The sequence below is a fragment of the Prionailurus bengalensis genome, chromosome B2, assembly GCF_016509475.1.
Source record: "Prionailurus bengalensis isolate Pbe53 chromosome B2, Fcat_Pben_1.1_paternal_pri, whole genome shotgun sequence".
NCBI classification, from domain to species: Eukaryota; Metazoa; Chordata; class Mammalia; order Carnivora; family Felidae; genus Prionailurus; species Prionailurus bengalensis.
The window spans coordinates 71,634,037-71,650,944 of NC_057349.1; the positions used below are offsets into that span (position 1 = coordinate 71,634,037).

The window sequence follows — 16,908 nt, forward strand, 5'->3', positions numbered from 1 at the left end:
TTGGTGGGAATGCAAATTGGTGCAGCCGCTCTGGAAAGCAGTGTGGAGGTTCCTCAGAAAATTAAAAATAGACCTACCCTATGACCCAGCAATAGCACTGCTAGGAATTTATCCAAGGGATACAGGAGCACTGATGCATAGGGCCACTTGTACCCCAATGTTCATAGCAGCACTCTCAACAATAGCCAAATTATGGAAAGAGCCTAAATGTCCATCAACTGATGAATGGATAAAGAAATTGTGGTTTATATACACAATGGAATATTACGTGGCAATGAGAAAAAATGAAATATGGCCTTTTGTAGCAACGTGGATGGAACTGGAGAGTGTGATGCTAAGTGAAATAAGCCATACAGAGAAAGACAGATACCATATGGTTTCACTCTTATGTGGATCCTGAGAAACTTCACAGGAACCCATGGGGGAGGGGAAGGGAAAAAAAAAAAAAAAGAGGTTAGAATGGGAGAGAGCCAAAGCATAAGAGACTTAAAAACTGAGAACAAACTGAGGGTTGATGGGGGGTGGGAGGGAGGAGAGGGTGGGTGATGGGTATTGAGGAGGGCACCCTTTGGGATGAGCACTGGGTGTTGTATGGAAACCAATTTGTCAATAAATTTCATAAAAAAAAAAAAAATAAATAAATATTGAAATTGAAAAAAAAAATAAATAAATAAATACATAAGTGATGAGGATATAATATACAGCATGGTGACTATAGTTAATAATACTGTATTGTGTATTTGAAAGTTGCTAAGAGAGTAGATCTTAAAAGTTCTTATCACAAGAAAGAATTATTGTCATAACTATGTATAGTGACAGAATTATTGGGGTGATCATTTCACAGTATTACAAATATCATATCATTACAACATCTGAAACTAGTATAATGTTATATGTCAATTATACCTCCATTTATAAAAGTGCTGAGCCCAGTGGGTACCCAGCTTGGCAAAACCCACTGTCTGAAGGAAGCAAAAGGCATTTTTTTCTTCTAAGAAGATGCCTATCCCAGGCTACTGTCTTGGTGAGCAGAGAATGGGCTTTGTTTCAATCCCTACATGCCCCTTGGGTAGGCACCTTTGTAAAGCACACACACTGCCCAGCTGCACGTGTCAACTCTTACAGGTTCATACATGATATGAATGGTCCACATGTGGCTTCTTATACATGCCAGACCAATCAGAGCCCTTCTGTGGAGTTTTTTCCAACTAGACCGCATAGAGTCAGACTCTGTTGGTGAAAGTCAAAAGAAGAATTTCATGAGGTATCAGTGACTGGGATTTCTACCATTTGAAAAAAAAGCTATTGGTAGTAAGAAAGAATGATGCCAACATGCACAAAGAAATAAGAGAAAAAGAGGGCAAGCATTCAACCAGCCCTGAAGTTACTGTTTCCAGAAACGCCCGCGACCAGCAGCATCCTGCCCTTATCATGGGTGGGTGGTTTGGTTGTTCAGCCCTCCCTTGGATTCTATGAGTCAATAGACAGCCCTTTTGCTTAACTTCTTTGAGCTGGGTTTGCATCATGGCAGCTTAAGGGTCATGAAAAAAATGCAACAGTACTGCAAAGAGCAGCCATATATCATAGCAGCCGATGCTTCCAAAGGTGGCTCCGTCTTGCAGAGATCAGTCTCTGACCAGCCATGGAGGAGGTAACTACAACCTAGACACAGAGAGGTGTGTGCTTGTTAAATGATTAAGAAGTGACAATTCCCTATTTCTATCTGGATGACCTTATGTAAGTCTTGAGACCTCTGTTTCTACATCTGTAAAAAGGGAATTTTAATAGTTTCTATTTCATAGATTTGTTGACAAGATTAAAGGTAACAACACGTGTAAGTATTTGGGATAGTGCCTGGCACTCGATAAATGTTAGATATGATTGTTGTTCTTTTATTATTTCCAGTGTCAGAATGGTTCTTGACATAGGATAGGCACTAGTAAGAGTTGCAATGGATAGAAAACCTCATTTTAACCCTAACTCCACAGCTAACATTCTTTGACCTTAGGTAAGGTATTTTTTTGACCCCCAATCTCCTCGTATATAAATGGGAAAAATAATATTTGTTTGCAGGTTAATTGAAAGATAACATGAAATAGTGTGTATGAACAAATTTTATAAACTCTAAACTCTACCCAACTATAAAAGATGAATGATTAGAAAGATGAATCTGTTTGCTTCTTTTCAAAGATGTTAAGATACCAGTATTTTAATAACTAAAAAAGAAGTGAGATTTTGAAAACTAACATTCATATTAGATGTAATAGGTACTATATGTTCTAAAAATAGAAAGTTTTTGCTACATTAGAATCAATAAAACTATTTTTTTAATGTTTGTTTGTTTATTTATTTATTTAGAGAGGGAGAGAGGGAGCCAGTGAGGAAGGGGCAGAGAGAGAGAGGGAGAGAGAGAATCCCAAGTGGGCTCCACTCCCACTGCCAGAGCCCAAAGCAGAGCCCAACAGAGGGCTTGATCTCAGGACTGTGAGATCATGACCTGACCTGAAATCAAGAGTCAGACACTTAACTGACTGAGCCACCCAGGTACCCCTCAATAAAACTATTTTAATTTTTATTTGAAAAAAATGTGTCCTTTAAACATTTGTCCTTTTCTTGAATTTGCCCACATGCAAAAATCTTGCTTTCCCTTCATGAGACACTGTTGGAGAAATTTGAAGATATTCCAAGCTCAGCCTGGGAAAATAGCAATTTTAAAATTACAAGTCAAATTTTGACATGATGTTTAAAACATTAGCCTGCATACAACAAAAGAAGCTTCAAATCATACCATCTGTTTGTTGTTGTTGTTGTTGTTGTTGTTGTTTTTTGCACACTGGTATTTGATAAGTGGAGATTTAAAAGATAAAAGTGAATACAATCATCTCTGGACTGTTTCAGTGAAAGAGCAGCCTGACCCAAAAAAAAAAAAAATCTATTGTTTTTATAGCAAGTTTGCAGAAGATGTTCAGCAGAATAAATTCAAGTTAAAGAATAAAATTGTGTGACAAAAAATTTTGAGAATAGACAAGTTGAACACAGCACTACAACATCCCATTTCTCTTTTAATTTAGAACATCACCATCTGTTTCCATCACACACCCCTCCCCTCTTAACCTGAACATTTGCAAGGAAGGAACTATAAGGTGGAAGGGACTAGAGAAAGCCCGGGTTTCTGACTCAGCCATTTTCAAGCATGGTCACAGATCTGCTCAGAGTAGCTCCTTGGTGATGTGGTCCCAAGGTTGCGGCAGACACTATTGACTGCCTTCCAGCAATACTTTCCTTTGCTTCCTTGCTAACAAAATCTCAATTTGTTCCAGTTCTCGATATGCCTAGCCCTGGGGAAAACCTGTGATTGGTCTGTCAACTCCTTGCTACTACAGGTGGTGGAAATGACCCAGTTCCGGCCAATGTGCTATAAGAGGAGTCTGATGGGGAGCTTTGAGACAGTCTCCCATCAGACAAAGGGGGAAAGGCCCATGAGGACAACCCTTCTGTCTTTGAACACTTAGGTGAAGATAAGATGCTTGGAGCTGCTGCAGACCTTTGGGAAGGTATGATGGGAAGACAAGTCCATCAGAGACACTGACTCAGTCGCTTAGCCATGTTGAGCTGCTGACCCACTCCGGAAACTCACATCTCTGGACTTCTTGTTACATGGGTAATTAAATGACTTTATTGGATAAAATGCTGTTAGGTGTTTTGTTACTTGTAAGGAAAATCACCCTAACTGATAATAGGGTCTTCCAAAAAAAAATTTTCACCCCCTGCTTTTCCTCCCTTCTGCCCCATAATATCCACACAAATACTAAGCTGTGCATTTAGAAGCAAAGAATGTCAGAATTGAAAGGTACTCTATATCTCCAATTAACATGATAAAGTAAGAAGTTCAGAAGTGATTCCCCTTGTTTAAAGAGTTGAGCCGTGATAGGGCAAATGCCTTAGGGAAAGGAGAAACATACCTAAATCACCTGAACTTTGGTGTGAGTCACAGTTTCAAAATGATTTCCAAGGAGCAGATTTGTCTGTGAACAGAGAATATTAAACACTAGGAAAGTGTGAGGAGATTAAGAAACAGAATCTGGAGACTTCAAGATCAATGTCTTCTTCAATTTTTGTATGGCCAGACCTTAAGAAAGTTTTTCCACATGTGAGATGAAGAATGCATTTTTCCAAGTTGCTTTCCAGAAATATACAATGAGAATTTCCTCCAGAAGGCATGAGGGCTCTGGCCTCACCACACCCGTGGTGTGCTAGACCCCTATCTGGTCCTTAGCAACACAGAGGTTATTAAGTTCATATAACCCTTTGAAAGAGGTTTTAAACAAACAAACAAACAAACAAACAGCTAAAATAAATACTACTAGGAGCATCAGAGACCAGTTTCCAAAGCTGCAAACATTTCTGAACTCGTGCAATCCAATTCTACAATAGTCCTGTAGATGCAACCCGACCAATCTAGTCATCTGAATTGTTGGCTTATAAGATTTTCCTTGAGAAAAAAAAAAAAAAGAGGTTAGAGTGGGAGAGAGCCAAAGCATAAGAGACCCTTAAAAACTGAGAACAAGCTGAGGGTTGATGGGGGGTGGGAGGGAGGGGAGGGTGAGTGATGGGTATTGAGGAGGGCACCTTTTGGGATGAGCACTGGGTGTTGTATGGAAACCAATTTGACAAAAAAATTTCATATATTGAAAAAAAATTAAAAAATAAAAAAAATGAATAAACAGTAAGATTTTCCTTGAAATTTTGACAATTCTTTCTTCCATTTTTTGCCTCAAACTTTTATGAAAACAGAGGTTATTTTGATCAGAGAGAATATATTCTTTTAACTTAATTATAAAAACAGTACATGTTTACATGCATGCCTGTCCTCTACAGTGCACATCCCTAGCTCTGTTTAACAAGGTACGCAGATCATAGTAGGCACTCAGTAAATATGTGTGGCATATGCCTGAAGAAATGCATAAAACTTACAAAAAGCATAGAAACAGAACTTTAGAGAAACTCCTTATTCTATACATTTATTTGTAGACAGTCAATTCTTGTTCCACAAATATGTGGGTTTTTTTTTCATGTTTTTACTTGTCTTTGAAGAGAGAGAGCATGAGTGAAGGAGGGGCAGAGGGAGGGCAGGGACAGAGGATCAGAAGCAGGCTCTGTGCTGACAGCAGCGAGAGACTGATGTAGGGCTTCAACTCACAAACTGTGAGATCGTGACCTGAGCCAAAGCTGGTCACTCAACCGACTGAGCCACCCAGGTGCCCCCACAAACATTTTTTCTCTATATATTTTAAATTGTCTTATTTCTTTTTTCAATAAAGGGGAATCCTATTATAGTTGTTTTCTGAAAATGCTGGGCTTTCTGGAAAATTTCAACTGTACTATCCTCTACTATTATAAGGAACAGAAGGAATGTAAACTGCTCCCACAAGCTTACACATGTGATGGAGACAAATCTAAGTTTTCTGGCTGCCACTATAAGTTTCCCCATTCCACTAGGTAGGTCAGTCAAGACATTTGGTAGAGTTTTATAGTTCAACTAGAACCATTTCAAAAGCTGATGTAACCAGAGTAAGTAAATAATAAATGTTCTCCTTCATTTGCTGTTACATGGGGTAAATGGAAGTCATAGCATATTTACTTTGCTCACTTGAAGAGTGATTTATGCACTGATGTTACCAACCTTGTTTCAGGGGCTGATAGCATTATACATGCAGCTCAGGAAGTAAATGAGGAGCCTGTCATTGAAACTCCCCAAAACTGTCCTCATTAGCAACATGAGTTAGCAAATACGATATTGATGCTGCTGTACCAATTCCAGCTTGGGCACACGCTGTTCTAGTACATCGTCTCCTGCAGACCCTCTGTGTGGTCAGGGCAGAAACACTAGGAGGAAATCATTTAGAATTTAATTTTAAGATTCTTTGGGCAGACCATTATAAAATTTTATTGCAGCCATCAACAGGGAGCCACAAAGGGATACAACAGGACTTGAGTTCAAATTATGGTCCATTTCTGATCATGTATGCCCACATTACTTGCACAGTGGATTGTCCTTACCCTTGGCAAAATTGTCCTGGAAAAAACAGGAAAATAAGGATAGTTTGTCCTAAGTTCCAGTTTCCCCATCTAGCATTCATTCAACAAATATGTATCCTTTTAGGTGAGGGGGACCCTGCAGACCACAAAGCAGACTGCCTGTGCTCAGGGGTCTTTGTTTGTTAGGCAGATACCATAAACAAATCAATTAGAAATACATAATATGATACTGAATAACCATAAATGCTACAATGAAAAATAAAGGAGGGTGAGGGGATGAGAGTGATATTTCAGATAGGGTTCTCAAGGGGAGAGGTGACTCTGAGCGGGAAAGCAGATAAACTGAGGAAGCAGCTGCCTAGAGGCTAGGTTCCAGGCTAAGGGAACAGCAAGAACAAAGGACCTGAGGCAGGTCCTCAGTTGGCATATAAGAACCAGCAAAGAAGCAGTGTGAAAAGCAGAGTGAGCCAGGGGTCAGGTCTGTGAACTAGGTTCAGAGAGATAGCCAGGGACACAATCATGCAGGGCTTGGAGGTCCCAGAGAAAACTCTGGGTTGGTTCTAAACGCCAGTGATGTGACTGAAGGGTTATTGCAAGACAGTGACACGATCCAATGTGCCTTTTAAAAGAATGCTCTGGGTGCAGTTTGGAGACTAGATGGAGGTGTGGGGTGCAAGGAGGAGGAGGAGGCTGAAACTAGAAATAGGAAAACCAGTTAGGGGATTATTACAGAAATCTTCCAGCGACAGGATTTCTGGTTGGGTTAGATATGGAGTGGAAATGAAAGAGAAAAATGCAGAATGACTGGTTAAAAGCCTCACCAACTGAGTAGTACTATCAGTAAAGAAAAAAAAACAAAAACAAGGGGCCAATTTTGAACATAAGCATGAAACTGTAAGAAAATCCCTCTTGATGGGGATGCGTATTGTAGATGTGCACGCTGGACCCAGCTATTACCAAAAAAAGACATTAAGGGTGGAAAGGCCCGGTTAAGATGATCTCATATGCCCTTATGAGGCCTTATAGTGTGGGGTCCTCAGAGATTTGAGGGGCCGATGCCACATTTGCTATCAGAGATGGCAGAGAGGTGGGGGACACATGTACCCACCATCGTACAACAGCACAGTACCCAGAAAAGGAGATTGTTGTGAAGGAAGACAAAGTGACTGTCAGGCATTCTAGTAACCCCAGAACATCTAGATCAGTTACGTAGTCTGGGAGACCGGAAAGGAAGGCAAACCAGAGAACATCGCACGCTGGCTTCTACCTTATTCGTACTGAACACCGTGTGCTTTTCGCATCCTACTGTTGATGCCCTACTGCGGCTACTGAAACCATTGCTGTGTTTAGAGGCCCTGACTGAGGAGATGTTCTTGGATAACTCACGGTGAAACATTAACTTCAGCAAGGATGGACAGAAGGGCACCCCTAGAAATAGGTCCTCAGGGATGTGCTCAAGTTAAAATGAGGGGATGTTGTAGGAGGAGCAAAGAAACCATGAACTGAAGATGAGGAATGTGTGGACCTTGATAAAGAGAGATTGGCTGCTGGTTTGGAGGGGCCAAAAGGAGGGATTGTACAAGCTGAACAGATCAGTCTTTGTCTGAAGCTGTGTCAGTGGGAAAAAAAATTGCTGCAAAGTTAAGGCTAAGAAAAGATCTGCAATCGAGATTGATGTAGATGATGATACGACTGCCCCGAAATAGAGGCTTTGGGGGATGTTGAGGTAACTATGGCCCAAGATATATCATCAGCAGAATTGGGGGTAGGATCAGAAATACAGTAAACTGTTTCCAAGAATACTTTTGCAATTCTTCAATCTGTAAAGGCTAGAGAAGAATGAAATATACCTGATCCCAAATATAGTATCTGTAGATCCCATGTTGTATACCAAATTGCCTGTCCCAGCTACTTATAACAGATATGACCAGGAGACGTTCAAAGGAAAAGAAGAAATGGAAGTCTTCCAAAATGATGTTATGGTACCCACCAGGGAAGGCCACTGAAATCTGTAACAGAGGATGATGCATCTGCCCATAAGACCCAGACTCCTGAACGCAGCCAGTTCTGAGACCGGTTTCTCAAATCAGGCTTCCACCAAATGAGACAAAAGAATCTTTAGCACCCGTGATCATAAATTAAGCACCTACTACCTCTTTAAACACCATGCTTAATGCAAAAGACCTTCTACAGTCTCTGAATTTGTCACATCAGGTGAAAAGGAAAACAAGGCTGCCAATGAGAAAATGAAACTATGATTCCGAGTAGAAAAGAGCAGATGCAGCCAGAGGGCTGAGTTCCTTATAGAGTAGCAGTTCATTTAAGTGAACCCTTAAGCAGCCGGCCCCTTAAGCACATGCCTCAAGAGTTGGGGGCACTAGGTTGTACCATTTGTCATACAGGGTCCTGTCTGGCAGTCCAAAGATTGGCCATGGCTTTTGCCTGACGGATCACCAGTTGAAATATTTGTCAAATTTAAAGAATTTTGTCTCAACTATGATGAAATTTGTCTAGATCTAAATGTCCAGCAATAGAATGAAACAGTGTTAGAACTCAGTTATCACAGTGGCACCTGGATGGCTCAGCCGGTTAAGCATCTGACTTCATCTCAGGTCATGAACTCGTGGTTCATGAGTTCAAGCTCCACGTCTGGCTCTGTGCTAACAGCTCAGAGCCTGGAACCTGCTTTGGATTTTGTGTCTCCCTCTGTCTCTGTTCCTCCCCCGTTTGCACTCTGTCTCTCTCCCTCTCAAAAATAAATAAAGATTTTTTTAAAAACTTAAAAAAAAGAACTCAGTTATCACAAAATTTCTTTGGATAGATCAGTTTTCTTAGAGTTCTAAGAAACATTGATAGCTACATGGTAAAACATACAGCCCACTTGAGATTCTGAATTTTCTCCTGTTTCTGGAATTTGGATCAAGACACATGGATATATCTTGACCTAAAGGCTGAGTGAGGCTCAAGCTTTATGAATTTACCAAAACTTACAAATGAAGGTCACAGATCGATCTTTTAACAAGACCTTATTTAATGCTTTGAGGAGAACCCTGATTAATATACTTATGTTCTGTGGTTTTTATCTTTTCCTGTGGTGTCCTCCCAACTCCTGCATTTCTTCTCTATTTCTTCATCTGCCAGAAGGCCCTCCTCTCCCTCCCACTCCTGTGTTCAGGGAGCGACGTATAGCAGAACCCCCTGCCACGCTTCCAGCTATGTGATGCTACTGCTAATCGAAGTGCAGGTGGAAAAACAAGATATTATTTGTTATTTCTCATTGTAAGTTTTGTAATTACCACGACTGCTGTTTAGAACACGTTGGAATTACCACTAGTCTGAAGCCCAACCTCTGAATGATGTGTGTCTAATCACAGAATGGAGTGGCAGTGTTGTAAATGTCACCCCACTCTACTGCTCTGATGTATGCCCTCATTAAAGTTGAGGAGAAGAAATTTAAATACCAGGGTTGAGCTCCTGAGCAATCATGCCATTTCTGTTGATCACCTAATGAAAATTTATGGCATTTAACAGTGAAGAGATAAGTTTACATGGGGATGCCAGCTTCCACAGCCGTGCTAACCCCATTTCCAGAAAAGGCCTTCCACCACACTTGCCCTTACAGTGTGTTTTAAGATTCTCCTAATTGCAGAAAGCACTGTAGGACCGAGGAGAGGTTGGGCACTTTAGTTCTGCAATTTTATTACCAATGATACACATAAAATTTAGATACTGGTAAGCATCATGAGAACCCTGAAAGTTGAAACGTAGAGGCCAAAGTAAAGACAAACTTTGCTTGATCTGTTTTAGACTATGCCTATACTATTTTTCTAGGGTCCCACAGATGTGATGTTTAATAACAACTATTAAAAAAAGCAAATATGGAGTATAAATATGAGCATAGAAACAGCCACACAGTGAAAAACCATTAACACCTTAAAAAGAAGCAGAGAGAGACATGTATCATATATTTTAAGTGGGTGAGAATTATGTCATCCCCAGAATCCAATTTGTGAGAGGAAATAAATATTCCCAGGAAGCCACAGCAACTCTTTCTGGTGGGGTGATTGTGGACTGCAACAGCACCCACTGCCTGTGCTGCGCATCACTTGGCCTTTCTGGTTTGGCGTGGGCCCGTGGGACAGGGGGTGCAGGTGGCTGACGCCACGCTGCTCTTGTTTATGCTCTTTGTTCAATAGACTGGGTCTGTGGTCTCCTTCTTGGCTGAATCTGTAGAAGTGTGGCAAGCCAACCTGGTAGTGTTATAAGTGGCCGCGCTGCCCCTTAGTGACTGTTTGCTTCAAGGAAAGCCTGACCAACAATAGATGAAGAAAAGGAGAATGTTCAGGGCGCCTGGGTGGCTCAGTCACTTGAGCATCTGACTCTTGATTTCGTCTCTGGTCGTGATCTCACAGTTTGTTGAGTTCAAGCCCTGAGTTCGGGTCTTCACTGAGTGCAGAGCCTGCTTGGGATTCTCTTTCTCTCCCTCTCTCTCTGCCCCTCCTATTCTGTCTTTCTCTCTCTTTCAAAAGAAAGAAAAGAAAAGAAAAGAAAAGAAAAGAAAAGAAAAGAAAAGAAAAGAAAAGAAAGGAAAGAAAAGTTTATTTTCCTCCACTGGACATAGGCAACTGCCATGTTAAGTCAGCAACATGTCTGTGCAAAAATTCTTCAGTCTTCTTGGCCAAAGGATGGCTGCTGTGGTTCTAGGCATCACATCTGATTTCAAGGCAGGTTGAAGCAGTGAAAGAAGATCAACTATCTGCCTGGTTTTATTTTTTCAGGAAAGCAAAGCTTTCTCAAAACCTGCCCTCCCCCCTTTCCTCTGTGTATTATTGACCCTAACAGGGTCACACCACCCTGGGCTTAAGGGAGACCAGATATCCAGTTTTGAAAGAAAAGAACTAGATTGGTATGATTGGTCCAGACTAGACCAGATTAGTCACAATACACTCCTGAGCTGTCTCCCTGCCTCTCTGCACTGGACAGGAGTTTGACTGGGGAGACACAAAGGGAGGATAGTTTGGGTGGACAAGAGTTGTGCCTGCCACTTGAACTAATGTAGTGAGTCCTAGCTTCCCAGCTCCCAAAGACCAGTCAGTAGCTGACCCCATTCTTCCCTTGCTTGCATGTCAATTGTATTTCATACTTGAACTGGCAAATGAAGAGATGATTGGGGGTATTACAAAAACAACTTCCAGTTCTGCAGAAACCGTAAGACTAACCTAAAAGAAAAAACTATTAGAGTTGTCACAGTCAAGAACTTAAGATAAACCAGTTTCTGAAATCCTTCTCTTTTCTTTATTCTAGAGGTGAAATACCAAACTTAACATCAAATGTTTAGAAGAGAATGACATTAGGTGGACATCTAGAGTCTGAAGCCACCACAAACTTAACTTTGCAGAAAATCAAACATAATAAGTTTCCTTCAAGTAAGAGTGCTATATCCCCTCTTAAGAAATAGTTGGGATTATTACTTGTATTTTGGCAAATTGGTACAAGGAAAGGCAACCCATCTGGTCTGGAGGGGAAAGAGTTTTCCAAATGCTAACATTGGACCTACTCCCTCAGGAGCTAGGGTACAGGTATATAAGCCTTGCATTCTCTTTCACCTGTCAAACCCCTACAGATCCCTCAAGACCCTGCTTACCAATAACTTTCTTTACAAAATCTTTCATAGAATTCTCAAAGCTAGCCAAACCATCTGTAGTCTTACAGCCCTTTTTCATATTTCTGATTTAACTCTTACCACTGACACACTGGAATTATTTACTTAGCCCTGACTCACCAACTAGGTTAGGAACTTATCCAGGGGAGTAGTTTTCTTCCAAACACTTCGGACAAATTGGGAAGCACAGTAGTAAGTTCTCAATATATTTTTACTGAATAAAATTACAAACTTGAATAATTAACAACCTACGACACTGAAGCCCCATATCTTCATTGAAACTCTCAAGAAATTAAAAATGCATTCATGGTCTCCAAAAAGAGATTAGCAAAGTAAAAAGCAAATGCAAACCAAGAAAAATATTTGCAACTCCTATCATGTAAAAATGGTTTATTTTTCTAACATTAAAAACTCCTAAAAAAATTGAGATGAAAAAGATTAACAAGACAAAACATAACCAGGCAAGGACATGGACAGACAGATCACGTAAAAAGAAGTATAAAGGAAACCTTAGGGGAGCTTGGGGGGCCCAGTCGGTCGAGCATCCAACTCTTGATTTGGGCTCAGGTCATGATGTCACTGTTCATGTCGTGAGATGGAGCCCACAAGGAGAATCCCTGCATGGGATTCTCTCTCTCCCTCTCTCTCTGCCCCTCCCCTGCTCCCAACATGAGCACCTGCACGTGCACCCTCTCTCGCTCTCTCAAAATAAATAAATTTTAAAAAAATAATAAAGGAAACCTTAAACCAATGGAAAGATGTTCAATCTTATTCATAACTTTTTAAATGCTAATGAAAACTATACTGGGATGCCATCCTCACCCATCATACTGGCAAACATTCAGAAGTTCAACAATACCCTCTCTGTTAGTAAAGCTGTAGGGAAATAGGCATTTCTGGTAGAATGCAAATGGCACGGTCCCTAGAAGGGCCATGTGGTGGTAACTATGCAACATTAGAAATGTTTCCTCACTCTAACGCAGATCTCATACTTCTGGAAACTGATCTTACAGAAGTGCCTGCACAGCTACAAGGTGGCATATGCACAAGTGCTATGTTGTGGTATTGACTGTAAGAGCATAAGAAGAGAAGCAGCCCGTTTCCATAAATGGAGGATTGGTGACGTCCACCATGGAATGTCTCACAACAGAATCCATACAGCTGGGAAAGAGTGAGGTTCCCTTCTCTGTTGTGCTAGAGGAAGGCATCCAAGACAGATGGTGGAGTGGAAAGGCAAAATTCACAATAGTGAACACACTGGGATGCCTGTGGTGTCATAAAAGGGAGGGTAAATTTATTTTTGTTTATTTTTTTAAATGTTTACTTTTGAGACAGAAAGAGAGAGTGCGTGTGCACATGAATGGGGGAGGGGCACAGAAAATGAGAGAGAGAGAGAGAGAGAGAGAGAGAGAGAATCCCAAGCAGGTTCAGTTCTGCACTATCAGCACAGAGCCCAACGTGGGGCTCGATCCTACAAGCTGTGAGATCATGACCAGAGCTGAAATCAAGAGTCAGACACTCAACCGAGTGAGCCACTTAGGCACCCTGTTTTATTTTTGTTTATAATTGCATAAAGTACTGAAGGTGTATACTTCGAGGGGAGGGAGGAGATCAGAGAACAGGGCGGGTAGAGTGGAAGCAGAACTTCTCATTGCATGCCATTCTCATTTTTAAAACCTGTGAATTATTACTTATTCCAAAAATTAAGTCATAATTTTAAAATCTTACATTTTGCACACAGGTTTTGGAGCCAGATTCTATGTCTTTTTATCTCTGCCTCACCTGTTACTACATCAGTGAATTTGGGTAAGCTTCTTAACCTCTCTGAAGAAGATTTTGAGGAGTTGATAAATGCAAAGAAACAAAGCCTAAAACAGAGTAAGTTTTGTGTAAGTTTTGGCTATTATTAATACTGTATTTAATAATAATAATGTTGAAGAACTCTGGGTAATGCTTTTGCGATAAGATTTCTGGAATCTTCCTAATATTCCTGTGTGACAATGGAATACTACGTGGCAATGAGAAAGAATGAAATATGGCCCTTTGTAGCAACGTGGATGGAACTGGAGAGTGTGATGCTAAGTGAAATAAGCCATACAGAGAAAGACAGATACCATATGTTTTCACTCTTATGTGGATCCTGAGAAACTTAACAGAAACCCATGGGGGAGGGGAAGGAAAAAAAAAAGAGGTTAGAGTGGGAGAGAGCCAAAGCATAAGAGACTCTTAAAAACTGAGAACAAACTGACGGCTGATGGGGGATGGGAGGGAGGGGAGGGTGGGTGATGGGTATTGAAGAGGGCATCTTTTGGGATGAGCACTGGGTGTGGTATGGAAACCAATTTGACAATTAATTTCATATAATAAAAAAAAATACTCCCGTGTGATAGGTATACTCTGTTTCTCTTTTCAAAGATAATAGAATGAATGCCAGGAGAAATAAAGTGATTAATCCAAGAGGGCACTGAGTCAGAGCCAAGTACCAATGCAGGAGCTGACACCTGGGTACTGCCATCTCGTTCCACGTCACACATACGGGAACACTATGAGACCAGTGCATTGATTTCTATTCCTTTCTACCAAGTCAGAGAATATAATACATCTGATTTTAAGGTATTAGGAATGTGCAAACCGTTTCAAGATGAGCAAGACATCTGCAAAACACAGCCCCTGAAAGTAACTGCTACAATTCTTGATGAAATCTTCCTACTAATTTTCTAGTTGCCCAGAAAACAGGGGTTACCATGAGGCTGGGAGTTTCTAAGGAGAAACTTTAACTACAGGCAACAGGTTCAGCTGTAATGCTTGTGTTTACAGTGCTGAACATGCCCACCCTCTGATTGCCTATTTTTAAAAATAAGAATTGCTAATGCCAAAATGATAGAATTAGCTGGGCACTGTCCGATCATTTGTCAGTCCCCTTTGGATGGCTCAGTTTGCCTTCTTCTATGGAAAATGAATACGTACATGACATTTTGCTATTTGAATTATCAGATATATCAGATAACACCGATTCAAAACAGTACAAAGAAACATTTCAGGTTTTCTTTCTAATCAAAAAACGAAGCCTAACACATGGTGAAGAAATTGTGCCCCCTGCTGATTTAATTTGATATCAATGTCATCAGCTTAAAAAAAATTTTTTTTTTACCTCCAGGACTGCAGGAGAATGCTTGTGTCTTCAAGGTCAGTAATTTTAGTGTCCTCTCGGATTCTAAGGCAGCCTCTGCCAGCAATTAAGAGCTCTTTGCTTGATATCGACCTTGGAGAAAAAGGAATCAGAAGAGGAACACTTCCTTTTGTGAGCCATATAAGAACCTTCTCAGTATTCCTCATACCTTTGTCGCCTCTGAATGGGAGAAGCAGGCAAGACAAAAAGCTTAGGGAGACGTGTGGGCTGATGGTGAGCACAGCCCCTTGTGATTACTTTCACTTTTATTAGGACACAAAGGATGCTAGAACTCCGTTCCAACTATCAGGAGAAATAAAAATGCTCCTTGTGATTGATTGAGTTTATTCAGTCTGAGAATACTATTATTGCCATGAATGGCAATCATGGTCATACATTCAAGGCGACTGGAAGTCATTTTTTTAATTTGATATGAACGACCTCTTCAGATTCTAAATGTGTCCTCTGAAAGGGCTCCAGCCCTGGACAAAATAGTGAACTATAAACGTAGCAACTGCAGCCCAACCCTCCCCTCTTCTGGGATCCTCATATTTGTCTTGATGTCTTGGGCCCTTCCTTGCCAATTACCTTTCAGCCTGAACTTTTGATCTATTTCCTTTTCTGGTCTGGTACTAATTTCCAAAAGTGGCCAAGCAATCCTTCAGGAAGTTTTCATTGACAGAGCTTATACTCTTCTCTGCAATGAACGGAATGTTTATGGCCTCCCCAAATCCATAGGATGAAGCCCTAACCCCACTGCTATGGTATTTGGAGGTGAGGCCTTTGGAAGTTTAATTAGGTTTAGATAAGATCATGAGAAGGGAGATCACATGATGTGATTGACGCCTTTACAAGGGCACATGGAGAACAGAAAGCTTTCCCTCCACCATTTTAGGATACAGTAGGGTGGCCTTCTGCAAATCAGGGAGAAGGTCCTCACCAAGAACCCAACCATTCTGCCACTCTGATCTTGGATTTCCAGCCTCCTGAACTGTGAGAAATAATTGACTATGGTTTGCCCCCCCCCCCCCCCGCCCCGCCCCTTCCCTGGGTACTATTTTGTTATGGCGGCCTTAGCTAAGACATTCTCTCAAAGAAACACATCTTTAGGAGAAAGTCCTGAACTTAGAAAGGACTTCAGTGGCGCATCCACCCTTGGAGAAGACAATGGAGGAGGTGTTTGGAGTAGAGGGCAGCTCCTCATGCCTCTCCCAGCAGAGGCCGTGGGCCACATCACTGCTTTTCTGCAACTGTGAAGAAAGCAACATTTTCCAGTCCAAAGGATGTAAAATTTTGTTCTAGATTCAAGTAACAGGTAAGTAGGAAAAATTGTCTCCCTCCCCCCGCCCCCATCCCTTAGAAGGACTTTCAGTCTTCCCAGGGTCCCTTTGTTCTTTAATTACGGTTGCCAGATTTAGCGAAGAAAAAGTACAGGACACTCAGTTAAATCTCCATTTAAGACAATAATTTATCATTTACATTTATTGTTTATCTGAAATTCAAATTTAACTGGAGTCCAGCATTTCATGTGGCGACCCGTCTTTGATGTCACTGCTTTGTTTTCCAGGGCATTCTAAATCCCCCCTGAGCTACTACTAAGCCAGAAGGGGAAGGAGGCCCAGGTCACAGCCGCCTCTGTGTCGGGCGCTGGCTCCCTCTAGCGGCCGTCAGGGACCTCTCACCCGCCGAGGAGGTGCCCTCTGAGCAGCGGCTACCGGGTGCCGGGGCCTGGGAGAAGAAGCTCAGACACCACACCCTCAGGGGCGTTCTCCAAGCAGTGGGGAAAGCGCCCGACGAGTTCAAAGCGGGCTAAACTTAGATCCATTACACACCGCCCCCCACCACCCGGGCTACAGGAAAGTAGCCCTGTTCCCATTAGCAAAAATGGAGTTTCTTTTGTTTCCATTCAAAGTACAATAGAAAAATCTCTCTAGAACAACCTAAGCTGTTGGTTAATGTCTAACCCAGCGCTGCACTCCATCACTAATGACCGACTGATAGCTGTCACTGCGTCCTGAAGGGAAGTCTAAGCCCTTCT

At 41.4% G+C, this 16,908-nt stretch overlaps 1 pseudogene; it reads left to right on the top strand.

Annotated features, from left to right (window-relative positions):
* The first annotated feature begins 1,332 nt into the window (after nucleotides 1-1,332).
* LOC122490492 lies at nucleotides 1,333-16,683 on the top strand (annotated as a pseudogene).
* The last annotated feature ends 225 nt before the right edge of the window (nucleotides 16,684-16,908 follow it).